Source organism: Rhinolophus sinicus, chromosome 6 (genome assembly GCF_057876585.1).
Source record: "Rhinolophus sinicus isolate RSI-liver-muscle chromosome 6, RSI-T2T, whole genome shotgun sequence".
Taxonomy (NCBI): domain Eukaryota; kingdom Metazoa; phylum Chordata; class Mammalia; order Chiroptera; family Rhinolophidae; genus Rhinolophus; species Rhinolophus sinicus.
Window position 1 is genome coordinate 12259347 of NC_142506.1, and position 15559 is coordinate 12274905.

General features: G+C 43.6%; 1 protein-coding gene across 1 annotated transcript in view; it reads right to left on the reverse strand.

Annotated features, from left to right (window-relative positions):
- The window catches only part of NTAQ1 (N-terminal glutamine amidase 1), a 213821-nt gene that overhangs the window by 95663 nt on the left and 102599 nt on the right, over positions 1-15559 (reverse strand). Inside the window, exon 6 of the transcript XR_012490734.2 lies at positions 1379-1434. The gene's annotated coding sequence lies outside the window, so the exon portion shown is untranslated. The remainder of the gene's footprint in view (positions 1-1378; positions 1435-15559) is intronic.

Sequence of the window (15559 nt, forward strand, 5' to 3'; positions counted from 1 at the left end):
TTCCAGGGAAAACAAATAGCAATAAGGCCAAGAAAGAGAAGGCGGGAAGATGGCTGGGGTAGAACTTACAAAACTGAGAACAATTCTCCTTAGCTACATAGACTCGGTACCTGTCACAGACTACAAGGAATTTAGGAAGCAGAAAGCCAAGCAAGGGTGCCCCTGAGGTGTTGCATGAGAGCGAGAGAGAGGTGTAGAGTCAGTGGCTACAGCCGTGGGGTGCTGGCAAATGTTTAACAGCCCACTCTCAGGGGAAAGTCCTGCTTTGCTGCATTTGCCCATTTCCATGGTGTAAATACTCCCACCATTGCCAATTTGTTAAGTTACTAATGTGGCATTCCTGTGTACACCCATTCCTGGGAAGGGGTGTGCACAGCAGCTGGCTCTTGTGAGTTGGTGTGAATCAGCTCCAGCCCCACCCCTCACCCCCACTCCTGGCCATAGCAGGTAAAAAACCCTAAATGGGTTTTATAGGCTGGGGTCATCCATTAACTCCAGGTATCTAGCATTCACACTTAGTCTTGGACGTGTTATGTAATAAACAGCACTTTCTGTTGCTTAACATTCTAAATGTGAGAGAGGAAAAGATTATTTGTCCTCTACTTTCCCTGCCTCCCAAGGAGAGTGAAGCCCAAAGAGGATGTGTTTGGATAGCACGAGAAGCTACTGGAAGGGGTGGGAGAATATTTGGGGAAAGGAGAGATATTTGGAGAGATAAGGTTGCTGGTGTTGAAAAGGGATCTTTGGGGAAAGAACAAAGACACTTAAAAAGGGAATCTTTTCTTTAAAGTTTTGCTGTGTGGCATGTAATATTATCATTCAAATTTCCCTAAGAAGTCTTCAGTAAAGTCTGCAGCTCTCACCAAAACTCATGGAGTTCAATTTGATTTGAAGGAGGGAACCAATATGGTGCTGAATTTGTCTCAAGGTGGGTACAGAGTGAGAGAAAGGGCTGCACAAAGGGGCATAGTTACATTCCAATTAGATGGGAAATAACAATAATAACACAACAACAATAACAACAACCCCATTTACTAAACACCAACCATGTGTCCGGCACTGCTCTACTCACCTCATGAATATTAACCCATTTAATCACACAACATCCCTGTGTGGTAGGAACTATACAGACAAGCAACTGATCTGAACACAGGCTGGTTCCAGAGCCCCCAAGCTTGATTGACGATTGCACTATAAGACCTCTCAGTGTAGTGTATGGAATACAGAGTATCTTTTTAGATAAACAGTATATATTTCAATACAGAACACCTTAGATCTTTGTGGTCAGGATGCTTGATCTATAATTCAGATATTCCGGGAGACCTGGAAACCTGATCACCCTTTCGGTAAGCTGCTTGAAGTGAAACGAAAGCCTTACCTGGAAGGGGGGTTTCAGGCATCTGTCAGGGGGTTGGATATTTTCTTCTGGGGCTCCTGAAATCACAACAGAAATGCATTGTACACCAGCTGCATACAATTCCATTGAACCGACATTATTAAGCACTCTTGGAGGTCTGCAACAATGAGAACACCAGTCTCTCATACATCTCACTCAGCCAGGCGGACGGGACAGGGAGTGGAGTGGAAAAGCAAGTACGCCCTTAACTCTGCGACAGGGAGAGTGAAGTGGGTGCATGAGAGGAGAGGCACGTCTACAATACCGCTCAGCATGTGGCACGGAAATTGCCAGAAACTTCCTGGGCTGATAAACTCGGGGCTCCACCTTGAGGGGTTCCAACAGGCACGGATGGAGAGTGAGAGCATTCTGGGGAGAGGGAAAAGCCCAAGCAAAGGTGCAGAGATGGCACAGACCAGGGCACGGAGTGGGACCACAGGCACGAGGAGGGGGCATGAGGCACAGAAGCCAGAAGCTATTCACAGTCTTCTCTGCATTGTTTTATAATAAGGAAGCCATGATGGAAGGAAAATAAAGTCACAATGAAAATCCCAAAAGTCAACAGGACTATTTTCATTTTGACAAAATAAAGAGCACCTTAAAATTTAAGAATAACCAGGCTTCTACTAACCTTAATTCATAACAATTAATAATTAATAGGAGGTCAGACAATTAAGTTCACAAACTTGTTGCAACAATGTGGCTAACCTTTTTTGATATCAGAGGGATTATTCATTATGAATTTGTACCAACTGCACAAACAGTTAACCAAGTTTACTATTTGGAAGTGCTGATAAGACTGCGGGGGAAAAAGTTAGACGACCTGAACTTTTCGCCAACAATTCATGGCTCTTGCATCATGACAATGCACCAGCTCATGTGGCACCATCTGTGAGGGAGTTTTTAGCCAGTAAACTAATAAGTGTATTGGAACACCTTCCCTACTCACCTGATCTGGCCCCCAATGGCTTCTTTCTTTATCTGAAGAGAAAGAAAATATTGAAAGGAAGACATGTTGATGACATTCAGGACATCAAGGGTAATACGACAACAGCTCTGATGGCCATTCCAGAAGAAGAGTTCCAAAAATTCTTTGAAGGGTGGACTACTTCCTGGCGCCGGTGCATAGTTTCCGAAGGGGAGTACTTCGAAGGTGACCATAGTGATATTCAGCAATGAGGGATGTAGCATTTTTTCTAGGATGAATTCACGAACTTAATTGTCTGACCTTGTAGGTTTATGAAGGCTTACAAATTTAAAGGTAGATCATAGTTACTCTGAACAGATCTGTGACACAAACAGTTTATTTTATAAGTACTTGCACTACTTTCTCTTGTTCCCCCATCTCAATTTTTCCATCCTCCCCCCGGCTCAGTTCTTGAGGCTCTATATGCCCCCCACTGTTCTGGGCAACCTTCCATGTTGTCCTCTCAAGGTTGTACTTTTCTGCTGGTGTCTTTTCTATCAAAAGTTGTCCCTTCTGTGTTCCAGGCCCTTGGAATCTGAGATGACCCTAATTCCAATTCAGGTGATAATGGTTAATTTTGATCTTCAATGGGAATACGTTGGCTTCAAAACGAAGAGTGCACGTAATGGGAGAATTTCAGGCCAATAAGAGACCTTGGGGCGGGGTCTTCCTGTGCCCCTCAGTCCACACCCAATAGGAGGCTCCTTATTCCACCTATAGGGCTGCCATTGGTTGAAGGAATTTCTTTAGGAAACCATAGGCCAAATTTCATATCGGAAAAGGTAGACTATGGCTAACGTGTCCTCTGTGCCCTCTTGTGCCCTGCTCCCTGTTTTCCTTTCTCCCCTGAGGAAACGCAGAGATGTTTTTGGAATATAATTCTACATAACTCAGGCTATCAAGTTACGTTTCATCTGGCAATCCAGACTGGATGAGCCAGCATAAACGGAGACTGGAGGCAGAGGAGGGAGGAAAAAGCCACGGGGGGAGCAGCGTAAAAAAGGAAGGTGATGACATGAGGAGCTTACGGAGGCAAAGACCTGGAAATCTGGACCCAACAGGTTCAGCTTCTGAGCCAGTGTCTGCCTGAAAGCCAAAAGCACTGCCAACAGCCCTATGGGAATTTCCAGGATTTCCTAATTGCCTTGGCCAGAGGCCACCCCAAGTCATATCTCTAGGCATGTCACTGTTTACAGAGCCCTTCCCAGACAGAATGCTTCACAACAGTTCTGGGACAAAGACAACTGCTGTTAATATCCCCCTTATACAGATGAGCAAACTGAGGCTGAGAAATCCAGTGATTCAGTGAGTGAGAAGGGAAACTGGAACTTCCCTCAAGGTCCACTCATTTTAAAGACAATCTTCTCCAACCTGCTCTTCCTTCTCCTCCACGACCATGGTCAAATGACTATCCAGAAGTCTCTTTGATGTCATTGAGTTGATGTCCTCTCAGCTTTCGACGATAGTGAGTACATGGCACTAAGGTGATGTCATAGGAAATAAGAAGACGGGGAAAAATTTTCCTCTCCCTTCACGTTACTCACAAGCTTGAGAGATTTTAAAATAATGGAGGCTTTGGGCTGATGTCCTTTCAGACACAACCATGAACCCCACTCTCCTTCAGAACATCACCCTACAGATGTTTGTTGAGTACCTGCTCTGCCCCAGGCCCTGTCCTAGGTACTGAGGTTACCATGGTAACAGGACAGTTAAGGAGCTTGCTATCTCGCAGCTCATATTCTAATGGCAGGAGACAAGTAAGAAACCAGGAAAATAAATAAACATGTGTATGTTGAAACTAAAACAGTTGCAAACAGAGCTTCTGTTGGGCAAAAACAAGCTCAGATCATATGTATGTCAAGCTGGGCTTCGTAAATCAGCCTACCGGCCTCTAAATGAATACCGAGAGTTGGTTCTCTATTTACCAGAGCATATGAAAACAAATCCCTTTATTACAAAACCATGAAAAACATCATGTGAGAGCCCAGTCAGAAATCAAACTGAGAGATGGACGGTTGCAAGACCCAAGGAAGGATGTTACTGCTAATAAAGCCCAGCTCCACCTTCAAGGAGATGGAGAGCCTGAGAAAAGGGCAGATTCATTCAACGTTGGAATGATCCAGGAAGATGACATTATCATTATGACTTCAGGGTCGAATTGGAGACTCTTGTAAATCAAAATTAAATTATGCTTTCAGTATCATGAGCAAGGATTTCAGCTTCCAGGATGTCAATATGTGCTTGTTCACATGTGGCTTTTATATTTCAGAAGGTAATACCATCTGAAGCTAGCCCAGCCCACCCCCACGGAGAGCATTCTCTCTTTGAACTTGATGCATTTGACATCCACTGTACTTGTTTGGCAATTAACCATGCACTGTCTGTGAACTCAAATTGTTGTCTTGCATTGTTCCTTATCGCTTCCAGTGTTGCACTTCTTGTGCAATGATGACTCACCTCCCAAGTGGTTTACAGAGATCACCCTTTACCCCTGTGCTGTGTTAACCTTGCACTATAATATAGCCTTCATTTAGTCTGCAGTTTGTTGAATGCCTACTATGTGCTGGGCACTGCATTAGATACTGGGGAGGTAGGCTTCTTGGAAATTTCCGTCTACGGGGAGAGACAGACATATGTCATCACTCAAATGAGTCTATAGTTATACATTACAGATTGAGACAAGTACAATGAAAGAAAAGAATTAAATTCCTTGAGAATGGATCACATTCAGGAAACCCGACCTGGGCTAAAAGGAAGGAAAGGATTCCCTAAGAAAGTGGAACCGGAACTGAAATGGGAAGCAGAGGAAGAATATGTAAAGGCCCTGGGCAGGAGGAAACATGGGTCAACATGGGCACCGTGCAAAAGTTTGCACTGCAAACTGGCACTGAGGCCAAAGCAGAGAGAGCAAAGGAGGGTGATGAGGAGTCAGGCAAGAGATTTATGTGGATCCTTGCATAGACACCTTTATGTAAATTTATGTAAATTTAAGCACTGCATATTTTTATATTCATATATACTGTATATTTCATATACGTTATAAAACATACCAATATAGAAAATTTTTAAAAGGAGTTAATGACAAAATAGTTCTTAAAGTCTTGTTTTGACAAAATGCTGAAAACTGTTGAAGTTGAATGATAGGCACACAGGATTTCATTATTACATTTTCTATTTTGTGTGTGTTTGAAAATGTTCACAAAGAAAAGGTTTTCTCTAAGTCTTGAAAAATATTATGATGGCTACATACTGTCATTAGTTAATATGTCAAAGCACAATGCACACAGAAGTGGAACTGCTGGGTCATAAGGCAATTCTATTTTTAATTTTTTGAGTCACCTCCATACTGTTTTCCATGTGGTTGCATGAATTTTCCATCCCACCAACAGTGCATAATGGTTCCCTTTTCTCCACATCCTCACCAACACTTGTTTGTTGATTTATTGATGATAGACAGGTATTCTGACAGGTATGAGATGATATTGCAGAGTGGTTTTAATCTGCATTTCTCTGTTTAGTAATGTTGAGTATCTTTTCATGTCTGTTGGCCATCTGTATGTCCATTCAGGTCCTCTGCCCATTTTTTAATTGGATTGTTTGGGTTTTTTGGTGGTAAGTTGTATGAGTTCTTTATAAATTTTGGGTATTAACTCATATCATTAGTGAATATCTTCTCCCATTCTATAGGTTATCTTTTCATTTTGTTGATGGTTTCCTTTGCTATGCAAAAATTTTTAGTTTGATGTAGTCCCATTTCTTTATTATTTCTTTTGTTTCTCTTGCCCAAGGAGATATATATTTTTTTAAAATTCCTAAGAGGAATGTCAAAGAGTTTACTGCCTATGCTTTCTTCTAGTAGTTTCATGGTTGCAGGTTTTACATTTAAGTCTTTTAATCCATTTTGAGTTTGTTCTTATAGATGGTGTAAGAAAATGGTCTAGTTTCTTTCTTTCTTTGTTTCTTTTTTTTTTTTTTTGCCTGTGTTCCCAACACCATTTTTCCCAACACTATTTATTGAAGAGACTTTACCCTGCTGTATATTCTTGCCTCCTTTGTCATGGATTAACTAACCATATAGGTGGGGGTTTACTTCTGGGTTCTCTGTTCTGTTCCATTGATCTATGCGTCTGTTTTTATGCCAGTACCATCCTGTTTTGATTAGTTTTTGACCAGCAATTCCACTTCTGGGTATTTATGCAAAGCAATCCAAAACACTAATTCAAAAAGATATATGCATCCCTACGATCATTGCAGCATTACTTACAATAGTGAAGATATGGAAGCAACCTAAGTGTCTATCAATAGATGACCAGATAAAGAAGATGTGGTACATATTTGTATATACAATGGAATATTACTTGGCCACAAAAAAATAATGAAATTTTACCATTTGTGACAACATGGATGGACCTAGAGGGTATTATGCTAAGTGAAGTAAGTCAAACAGAGAAAGACAAATACCATATGATTTCATTTACATGTGGAATCTATAAAACAAAATACACGAACAAACAAAACAGAAACAGGCTCATAGGTACAGAGAATAAACTAATGGTTGCCAGATGAGAGGGGGGCTCCAGGGGGTTGGGTGAAAAAGGTGAAGAAGTACAAATGGGCAATTACAAAATAGTCACGTGGATATAAAGTACAGCATAGGGATTATAGTCAATAATATTGTGATAACTATGTATAATGCCAGGTGGGTACTAGACTTATCAGAGGGGGTCAATTCATAATCATATAAATGTCTAATCACTATGCTGTACACCTGAAACTAATATAAAAATAATATTGAATGTCAACTGCAATTGAAATTTTTTTTTTTTTAAATTTTAATCTGTAATTTACTAAGCAATTATGTATGCCAGACACTTGGGGAAACCACTTTATAGGAAAAATCTCATTTATTCCTTACCATAACTCCATGAGGTAGGTAACTATGTTTGTCTGCATTTTACAGAGGAGCAAAGAACAGAGAGGTTAAATGCTTGCATAAGGTCACACAGCATGAACGATGGAGCAGGAGTGTATTGAAAATAGCAGGGAATAATGAAAACGGCATCAAGAATCAAGAGACTTAAGTTTGAAGCCCAACAGCGACGTGATCTTGGGCAACTTCTATAAGAGGAGGAATCAAATGATCTCTAGGGTTCCTCCTAGTTTTTACATCCTAAGAATCCACTGAGACACACTCCTCTACCCACCAGTCATCCCATCCAACTATACACTTTCACTTGCTCTAGCTCAAAGGAACAGACAGTTTTCAGAGAGCAACCAGGTGTTACAATGGTTGCCTTTCTTTAATTCTTAAACTGAAAAAGTTATTCTGGTGCCAATAAGATCAATGCCTAGGCATTTAAAGGGTTGGATGGAAAAAGAAATAGCAACTTGCTGAGTGGACAGGGAAATTCATAGTCATGCTGGTGTGTTATGGAACTGTGTTGCGGTAACCAAGGCTTGGGAGGCTTAGGATTTCAGCTGTTCTATCAGCTGGGAACTATTCATGTGTCTCAAGGTTCAGAGTGACTCGGCCATTATTTTCCACAAAGGCACATGACAGGTGGCCTGGGGTCCCCACTTAGCACCCAGGACAGTCATCATGACCAGTGCTTGCTGCAGATGCAGACAACTTTTCTGAAGAGGAAGTGCCTTCCTTTATAACCTGGAGGCTCTTCCTCTGAAGCCGGCCTCTGGTTGATGCATCTCAAGTCTGCTTTGCTTGTCCCATTAACAAACTACACCTAGCTCTGACCATGGAGTCACAAACCTCAGCTTTGTCACTTACTAAGAACGTCACCTTGGTTGAGTCACCTAACACCTGCAAGCCTCAGCCTCCTCACCTGGAAAATTGAGATTATAGTACCTTACCGGGTCATTGAAAATATCAAATGAGAGATTATTTATATGGGAACATATCTAGCACAGGGTTTGCATACTTGAAGCATTCAATATACATCTGCTAAATCTAAGCCACAGATTTTAAGTCTCAGAGCCTGGAAGGGGAAAGTTAAAGATTTTATGTCAGTCAGAGGAAAGGATTTCGGAATTCTGCAACTCCCAAAAGTAATTAGAAATTTAATTCCACTCATTCTGCAGGTCTTTGTTGAGTACCTACTATGTACCAGGCATCATTCTAGACAGTGAGGATACAGAGATAAATAAGACACACAAGAACTTGCTCACGTGGAACTTATTTAGTGTAAGCTATTGGAACTTTTCAAGAGTTTCGGGGCACTTTTGGGGACAACGGTGTCATAGTAAGCTATGAGGCCATTATTAAGGAAAACCCAGTCTCCAGCCTCTAAGCCTGGCCTCAGTGGCGGGAAGCCACACAATCTTGCAATACTTTTATTGGTGGCCCTGTCAGAGAGCCCATTCCTGGGCTAGAAGGATTGTGGCTCTGACTCAATATGACATTTCTTATGTCGTCGGGTATCCTTTCTGGCCTAAGTGGACAGGCAGTACAGTATGACACAGCCTCTCTCTACCCAGATATGTTCCTCAAGACATGACTAAATGATCAATGAGAAAAGAGTTCCGTGTCCACACAAATTCAAGAAACAGTGAATTGGGGGGTCCGGCCTGGTGGCTCAGGCGGTTGGAGCTCTGTGCTCCTAATGCTGAAAGCTGCCGGTTCGATTCCCACTTGGGCCAGTGGGCTCTCAACCACAAAGTTGACAGTTTGATTCCTCGACTCCCGCAAGGGATGGTGGGCTCTGCCCCCTGCAACTAAGATTGAGCACGGCACCTTGAGCTGAGCTGCCGCTGAGCTCCCAGATGGCTCAGTCGGTTGGAGCGCGTCCTCTCAACCACAGGTTGCTGGTTCGACTCCCGCAAGGAATGGTGGGCTGCGCCCCTTGCAACTAACAGCAACTGGACCTGGAGCTGAGCTGCGCCCTCCACAATTAAGATTGAACAACTAAGATTGAAAGGACAACAACTTGACTTGGAAAAAAGTCCTGGAAGTACACACTGTTCCCCAAAAAAGTCCTGTTCCCCTTCCCCAATTAAAAAAAAAAAAAATCTTTAAAAAAAAGATACAGTGAATTTAACCAAGTTCAATAGCTTCCTTTGCTGCAGGCCTTCTCAGAGCTTTCAGTCTGCTAAGATATTTGTGAATCTCAGAGAGGATCACAATGTGAGGCTTTGACCAAAGTGCTGCATGGACCATGGAACAATTCTTTATTCCACAGTATATGGTAAATCTGATCTTCCACTACACCCATTTTGGAACATGCTGCATTCTTGGAAAGCAGTCAGGAGCCCCAAGTTCTGGACCCAGTATGCCACTGCCTCACTGTATGACCCCAAGCAGGTCAAGTTACCTGCCTAAGTCTTAGTTCCTCATCTAGAAAACGTATTCATGCTATCAACGTGGAGCAGAAGGTGATGAAGAGGAGAAGGCTGAACTACATCACCTTTCAGGAGGACCAGTTTATCATTTGGAAGGTCACCAAGCTCCCTGGTGTGCAAGGTCACGATTATGTGCCGGCCTACACGTCCCAGCAGCCCCTCCACACTCAAGACAGCCACGCACAGAGAGACAGATTTCTCTACCTACATCTATCTACCTATTTATCTCCATAGGATCCATCAAGAAACAGAATGAGGAGAGCCTGGAGGAAAAAAACAACAGTGAACTATGAGCAGTGGTTTGCTCTGCTTGTGGACAATGGGTGGCTAATATTTTCTTATTTAAACTTTTCTGCATTTTCCAAATGTCTGTCGATATGCATGTGTTATTTTTGTGATACAACAACAAAACTAACTCCTTCCCGCGTGTTAAAGAGTCATCTAATGCAGGTCTGGGCGTGAAAGAAACGATCCAGCAGAATTTGTCAGGTTGCCCCAGCAAAAGTGCTCTGCGTTCCTGTCTCCCATTACCTTGGCTTGTTTCCCCGATGGCTAATCTTCAACACCAAGTCCCAAGCACAGTTTTTAATAGCTCCCCAGCTGAGTTCCTGGCATGTCCCTGTGACCTTTCGCTATCGGTTTGGCAGGTCCCAAGGCCTCGGAGTGGCCACGTATATTTGTGCAGGTTGTTCACTGTGGAACCCCAGGGTTTACAATTCACATTGCTGACAATGTGAGTGACAACCTCCGGAGTTGTGCAGTGCACAGGCCACACAACCAGACATGGACGCCCTGCCTGATACCCTGACTCATTATCACCATCATCTAAACATTTTGCTGAGTGAAGTGCTGCTCAGAAGATGACAGTGGCGGGGCTCAGCAAGCAGGACACCTAAGGTAGCACCGCGTGGGCTCTGAAATCAGATTGCCTGCTTTGCACACCGGTTCTCTCACTTAGCAGTTGAGTGACCTCAGACAAACTATTTAACTTTTCTGTTAAGACAGCTTCAGTTTCTTTATCTGTAACATAACTCTAATACCTACCCTCTCGTGTGGTTCTGAGGATTAAATGAAACTAAAATATAGAGCACTTAATCCATTTTATGTCCCATGGGAAGTGCTCAATAAATGTTAACTATTATAACTATAATTTCCTCTGAAGTCACACACAGAGACGTGGAGACAAGGTCTACAATGCTAATTAAATCTTGCATTCTTGTTTAGCTTTACCTGAGTGGGATGTAAGGGAAGGCCAGCCAGGGTAGGGGTGAGTTCACGGGGCCAGAACTGGATCATGGGTGCTTCCCAAGGCAGCACAGGGTTCAGAGAGCCAGAGCATCAAGCTGAATCAAGGTTGGCTAAGGTTGCTGCCTAAGAATAGATACCAACAGCAAAGGTAAGAGACAGGCTGGAGATGAGGGCTGTGCAGCCAAGAATGCAGCACAGGATGGAAAAGATGCTGGGTGTAGGGGAGAGCTCGGGATCAGGGAGGAACTCTGACCCATCACTGGGACACCCTTGGGGTGCTCTCACCTTGTAGACACTGGGTCTGTCAGACCTCCTGAAAAGTCAGGGTTAATGTCATTTCTTTCTACAATAATTGGGATTGGCTCCAGCTGTGAGTTCTGCAAACACCCATAATAACAGCGGCTTGACCGAGCTAGAAATTCATTTCTTTCTACTCAGGTCACGATGTGGAAGTAGAAATGCCAAGGCTGGCGTGTGGCTCTGCTCCTTCCAGCTCACGCCTCCACCTTCTATAGGGTGGGGCCTCATCCTTGTGGTCCAATTGGCATCCACGGCTAGGCAGCAGGATGGAAGAGAGATGAAAAAGAAGGGAAGGGGGATGCTGCTTGCGGCCTGAGATTCCCAGGAGCTGCCCCACAACTGCTCCATCTACACCCAGAACTCATTGCCACACTTGGATGCAGAGAAGGCTGAGCAATGTCCCTTTCAGTCTGGGCAGTGTAGTAGTTTCTTATTGCTGCTGTGACAAATTACCACCAAGTTACTTGTGTAAGACAACACAAATTTATTATCGTACATTTCTGGAGGTCAGAAGTGAGAAATAGTTCTCACTGGGCTAAAATCAAGGTATTGACAGGACTGGGTTCCCTTCTGAAGGTTCTAGGGGAGAATCCATGTCTTGCCTTTTCCAGCTTCTAGAGGTCACTGACATTTCCTAGGTCATGACTTCCTTCCATCTTTAAAGTCAGCACTGGGCAGGTGAATGTTTCTCCCAATGCCATCTCTCTGGTTCTCACTCTTCTGCTACCTTCTTCCCCCACTTAAAGACTCATGTGATTACATTAGACCCACTTGGATCATCTAGGCTACTCTCCTTATTTTAAGGCCCTCTGATTAGCATCCTTCGTTTAACCTGTAATCTTAATTCCCCCTTGCCATGTAATGTAACATATTCATAGGTCCTGGGTATTAGGACATGGACATCTTTGGGGGAAGGGAGCATTATTCTGCCTACAATAGGCAACCATGGCAAAAATTCTGTCACTATAGAAGAAAGGCAGGACATGCCACACTCCCCAACAAGGCCATGATCTCAGAGAGTGGGTATCCTGGCCCCCAGTTCCACCACGACGATGCCATGGGAGATGCTCATAGTAGAGGAGGTAAGCCTTCTTATCTGCCCAGCATCTCCGAAGGATTAGTCCCTTCCCCTATGTGTAGTCCAGATGTTTCAGGTGGGGCAGCCCCCATCTGTTCAACTTCAGACGGTGCCAGTCGGAATTCTCCTGGACGGAGCAATTGCTCAGGAAATGGGTATGTCACCCAAGCCAGGTCAATCACATCATTCCTGGTAACTGGGGTGGAATTCTGGGAATGATGTTCTCCCTTATTTTTAGGATCACTAGCTCTGAAGACAATGGAAGCTGGGAGGTGCCACTGGCCACCTCTGTCACCACTGAGAAAAACCTGCCTGGAGGAGTTGTAGCCAGTGCACACATGAGCAAGGACGTGAGATGCAGAGAAACAGACAGAGGAAATGGAGCCCCCAGCCATGCCCACAGCCCGAGAGCCACCCCTGGGCTTTTCATGTATGTGAGCCAATAAATTCCCTCTGCTCTTTTATTTTTCCTTAAACTAATTTGAGTTTCTTTCACTTGCAGCAAAGTGCCTTGACTTATGTACTCAAGAAATACCTGTTGGGGCAAGTAACAACTTCCCAGAGTCCTGGAGTGTCTCCTGAATCTCAGCTCTCAAATGCTCTCAGTGATCAGGACCCATGAGACCCTTTCAGCTTTTATATGCCCTCATCGATATTCAAACATTCTGGCTTCACTTGGCCTAGCTTAGCCCAAAGGCATATACGATTTCTTCAAGTCACTTACTCTGCATGGAAAATGCCTCGTGAAATCAGAGTTGTTTCCTGGCAACTTGACTTCTCTTTTCCCTATGTGTCTGCTGGGAACTCTAACAAATACTCCGGGGATAACTGGAGACCTCCATGGCTCTTGTAGGCCATCCATGTGGAAGCTCGTGGGAAGAGGAGGCAGAGAAGATCTAAGAGAAAGAACAGTTTTCTTTCTTTGAGTGGCAGCTGCAGAGAATGAGAGCCCCCACATGACAACTCAACTAAAGAATTTTACAAAGCACCTGGGAAGCTGCCTTCCTAATACAAGTGTCCCATTTCAAAATTCTCTGCCAGGAGGGTGCCTGGCTCATGAAAGCAGCTGTGTGTATCTGTTCCCAGATTTAAACATCTACCAGCACCCTTTACGTTTTCCCAGGTAGATGGGACCTTCTCTGCTGTGCGGGGCTGAAGAGTCCATAAGACCCAGGTGGATTCAGCTGTCTTTGAAGAAAACCGCATTCTCTTAGGTCCTTCATTAAATGAGAAATGCATCTTTGTAATCTTGGTATTTTGACTAAAATCAAGTGTAAAATCATAGTAAGTACTGCCATTCATGGAGTGCCACCCAGTACCACACACTTTACATCATTATCTCAACTTAACCCAACTACTGTCTACCAGGAGGCCTTTACCAACCCACAGAGGGTAAGTTAGTTGCCAGAGACTTGCCTACAAGTAGGTATGTGCTCAAAAATAACTCAATCCCACTGAATCAATTAATACAGAAATTTTACGTAGCAGTGAACTCAAAATGAACGACTGTCAACATATGACAAGAGTACCCACCTCTGATCCCCACAGGACAGCTCACCTTCTTTTTATCTTTTCTATGACTCTGTTATGAGAAAAGCCCCATAGTGACTCAGAGCTGGAAGACCACTGAGGTTGTAGAAAGAGCTCAAATCTTTAAAAGAGAGGGTCTAGGATTAAATTCTGACTCTGCCACTAACTCGTTGCACGACTTTGGATAAGTCAAGGAACTAAGCTTCAGCTTTCTCATACGAAAAATGGAGCTACAAATACCCATCGCTATAGAATTTTGTAAGCATTTTAGAGAATCTCTATAAAGGACCTCGCAATGAGCACACAGTCAGTGCTCAATGCTTAGTATCAGTAGTAGTTACGTAACATACACGTAATTGGTTGATCTGAGACAGGGTGATAAACTCGATGAATGGGAGGATGGTGAGGGCAGAGAACCCCCAACAGAAGGCCTGGGGGAAGGTGCCATTAGGGGACCGTATAGGCGGCATAGGCAGAGGTCACCAGACAGCAAGGTGGGAGGAGCAGTGATGTTACAAAGTGGACCGGGGACTGTGCAAGGACAACTGAGAGCTGTGAAGACAAATGGTTCCATTACCAATGTGCCAAGGACTCCATGGCCAAGAACCCAAAGGCTGGCTGGAGTCAGGACACCTCAGGACGTCTCTTTCAGTGAGACCACTTTTCCCAGATGCTGACCTAACACCAAGACCCTTTAGTTGGCTTCCTGTGCAAAGGGGCTGAGACTCTGGAGCAAGTTCAGCTGCTCTTCCATCACCAAATGAACGGCCCCTTTTCCTCCTCCCCACCCCCTTCCCTCATCTCCGGAAGGCTGAGTAGAAACATTCTCTAGAGCTGCCTTTCCTTGCAAAGCCATGGGAAGGAGGCTCTTAAAACTCCAAATATTCAGCCTCATAAACATGTCATAAATCCATAACCAGTTCTCCGCGTTCTTTGTGTTTTTATATGATGCATCTAATATTATTCCACCACCCTTGACTTGAACCTACATCTTCTGGGTCCAGGTTGCTAAGAAGTGGCTGTTCACAGGAGATTTCATTACTATTTATTACTTTTGTGTAAACGGGGTGGTTGCTTCTTTTTTATTTACCTCCAAGAAAAATATATTCCCTCATGCACTCAAACAAAATGTGATATTAGATATATTTTTCTTTTTCTTAAGAAGTTGCTTCTACTTCTGGTAAGATATTGTCTAATTTGGATCTCCCAGAGGCCAACTTGCCTTAAGGCTTTCAGAGCGGTGGCCATTTCGTGGGAACCCACATTTATGTCCTGCCCTCAGAATGAATATGCTCAAGGCAAGTGCCATATGATGCCCAGCAAGCCCTTTGCAAATTCTACCATAAATATGCATGAACCACAAAAATAGAGGTGAGCCAACTCTTGATTAACCAGTCTTCAATCAACCAGAACTCTCAGTTAATCAAAACTTTGGACTTGACTTCAAAGGAAAAAAACTGGAAAATATGGAGGAAAGATACTGGGAGGTTAATACTAGGAGGTTAGCTTTAGAAACAAACATCTTCCAGAAGCTGTTATTATTATAGCCAATATTTCAGTAGGAACTTACAGGGTGCCAGACACTATGCCGAATAGTTTACATGTATTATCTAATTTAATCCTCACAGCAAGTCTTGAAGGAAGTACTGTTATCATCCCATTTTACAGATCAGAGAACTGAGGCTTA